This window comes from Thamnophis sirtalis, unplaced genomic scaffold, assembly GCF_051295495.1.
Source record: "Thamnophis sirtalis isolate CommonGarterSnake01/CBP01778 unplaced genomic scaffold, rThaSir2_p1.2 scaffold_3, whole genome shotgun sequence".
Lineage (NCBI taxonomy): Eukaryota > Metazoa > Chordata > Lepidosauria > Squamata > Natricidae > Thamnophis > Thamnophis sirtalis.
The window spans coordinates 151,520,717-151,523,954 of NW_028261383.1; positions in this window are offsets into that span (position 1 = coordinate 151,520,717).

A 3,238-nucleotide genomic window follows, 5' to 3' on the forward strand; every position below is an offset into this window, starting at 1 on the left:
ACTGGTGCAGAGAACTGCCTTGTTTTCTTCTATCCCCATTCTTAGGTTCACACACTCAGAGACCTGAGCCTGTTATCTAAAACTGAATTTTCAGTCTTCATTTCAGCTTTGTATCAAAAAGAGGAAGGGCTTTTCTCTGTTTATTTATTTATTTCATCAAGCATAAATAAGTATAAACATGATATATAAGTATAAACATGGTTTTGAATACATGAAATGGATGCGAATAAAAGGAAACATTAGGACCAGAAGTGGGTTGCTGCCAGTTCGGCCCAGTTCATCCGAACTGGTAGTGGAATTCAGGCCTGGGTTGCAGAACTGGCAGTGACCCAGGCCTGCCACGCCCCTGAACTGGTTCCCACGCTGCTGCCGGGCTGCCGCCATTTTGGATTTTAGTGACTGCACGTGTGCAGTTCACTGTAAATTGTTCTGAACAATTTATATTGAACAGCGCATGTGCACGCAGCAAATCGGAAGTAAAACTGGCAGCAACCCACCCCTGATTAGGCACGTTGGTGCGCTCATGTGTTGTAGGAGACAGAACTACCAAGAGTCAACTCTGTGGTCAGGGAAGTTATTTGCCTAATGGTGGTTGAAGTTACCACAGTAACCAAAACATCAACTTGCACTTTTGCTTCAGATAACAAGTTTAGCCTGAAACTTCCCAGGGCAAATTCTTATCTGTTCTTTCTTTTCCCTCCCTCTCAGAATAACTCTTGAGTTAACTCATACTAAGTAAATGAATTGCTCCCAAATTCCATTTAAGCAGAATTTGAAATGAGCCACCAAAGGTGGGCGGTCTTTGTTGGAGTGTCAGGGGGAAAAAATGGCCTTTAAAACTCCTTGAAAGGCAAAAAGTAACAGAGGAAGTCCACCCCCTCCTCACAAAAAAACATTAACCCTTTGTGTACAATGACACTGCTGTGAAAAGGGCCAGGAGCTACTCCTAAAACCTTAGCAATTCTTTCAATGCAATTTGAAGGACATTAAAACAAGGAGATCTTCCAGAATATCTTTTTGACTACCCTCCATGAGATTTGTAAGGTGCTTCCTTTGGCTTGGTGTATCAAAGGTAGTAAACCAGCCAGTTCCTGAAGAAATTGGGAGACATGAATGATAGCAGTGTTCCAATATCTCAGGGGTTGCCACAAAGAAGAGGGAGTTAAACTATTCTCCAAAGCACCTGAGGGTAGAACAAGAAGCAATGGGTGGAAACTAATCAAGGAGAGAAGCAACTTAGAACTGCGGAGAAATTTCCTGACAGTTAGAACAATTAATCAATGGAACAACTTGCCTCCAGAAGTTGTGAATGATCCAACACTGGAAGTTTTTAAGAAGATGTTGGATAACCATTTGTCTGAAGTGGTGTAGGGTTTCCTGCCTAAGCAGGGGGTTGGACTAGAAGACCTCCAAGGTCCCTTCCAACTCTGCTATTCTATTCTAAATACATCCCGAGTTTTTCTCATGAGGTTTAGTTCCCATACTCGCCACCCAGCAGATGAAAAGCAAACTGAACATAGTGACTAGGTTTCCACATTATGTTCAGCCACAATGTCCTTGTTTGGCTGTGGCTTAATGTGTGTGAACCCAACCATTGTTTATGGATAAGAGGGTAATGTATGAATCTAACCATTGTGGCTTAGTTTAAAGAAACATGTTTAAAATATATCCAGCCAATCCATTAATATTTATGGTTACCAGAATATAGTCTCTACAATGCCTTTCTTCTCTAACAGTGTGCTTTGAATCTCTACAGACAATGCAGGGATCTAGGATTATAAAGAAAATATCTTCTAGATTATAGGTCCAGGAAGAAGGTTTCATCTGCTGCTTTGGTCAATGCAACTTACACTAAAAGAGCATATGTTTGCTGTGCTGTTTGTTGTGCTGTTTGCTGCTCTGTTTGCTCAGCAAACATATATTGCATTTGGAGATTTAGGATTAAATCTTCCTTTGTTGCTATATCAGAGTATCTAAAAACCTTTTGGGTCTAGGTGGTGGCAAGCATAAATGAAATGACCCATGGTTTCCTCCGTGACCCGTCAAAACCGCGGTAGACAAAACCGCTCTCGATGAAAGCGCGTACCTGACGTCATCAGCAGCGCGACGAAAAAAAAATAAAAATAAATTAAATTGAAATTAAAATAAAATTAAAGCAAGCCAATTCACATAAAGGTAAGGGTTAGGTTTAGGGTTAGGGTTAGGTTAAGGGTTAGGGTTAGGTTTAGGGTTACGTTAAGCGTTAGGGTTAGGTTTAGCGTTAGGTTAAGGGTTAGCGTTAGGTTTAGCGTTAGGTTAAGGGTTAGGTTTAGGGTTAGGTTAAGAGTTAGGTTTAGGGTTAGGTTTAGGGTTAGGTTTGGGGGGGTTAGGGTAAGGTTTTCGCTTTAATTTTAAATTTACCGCTCACAGTGCGATGTTTTCGTCGCGCTGTGATGACGTCACGTACGCGCTTTCGTCGAGCGCGCTTTTGTCTACCGCGGTTTTGTGGTGGAACCGGTTTCCTCTCTTCAGTAAAGAGAAACAAAATCCCACTTTGGAGCATAACAACAGAAAAAGGGGAAGCAAACTATCAATTATTAATCATGGAAAGGATGACAGATTGAAGTACTGTATCCTTTTGATGCAGATATTACATTACCAACAATCCAATGCTACACAGCACAGATTTCCGCTTTTGTGTATCCTGTTCAAGGCTGGAAGGTGATAGGAATTTTTATTCAAGCTATTTGGGAGGATATCAACCTGGAGTAGATTTTTGATTATTGGATCTTTTTAAATGTATTCTTATGCAATCCCACCCTCAGAAACAGCATATCTGAGTGAAGACACTGATCAAAGATGTTGGAGTTGCACCGTTTAATGGGTTTTCTTCCCTTTTGATCTCATTATTCTTAGTTTATCTTTCCCGACATTTCTTTTATTAACATAAAACCATGCATTATTACAACTTCTCCTTGATCCCTGAGTATTTTCTGAATGTCTTTACTCCCAGGGCAGGAATAAAAGACTGTGAGATCTTAACTTTATTCTGCTTGAGGCCAAGTTGTCCAGGAAGTTGGACAATAGCTGCTAAGAAAAGGGCAAGGTATAAGGGAGTGGAGCTGATAGTGTCGGTTCCCCCCCCCCCCGCCTTTCTTCTCCTCTGAGCTCAGCAGGTTGAAGGCAGTGGGCCGGCAGCCAGACACACCCAATTCTTCCAGGCAGTAAAATGATCCTTTCTCTGCCCCCAAGCCAAGCC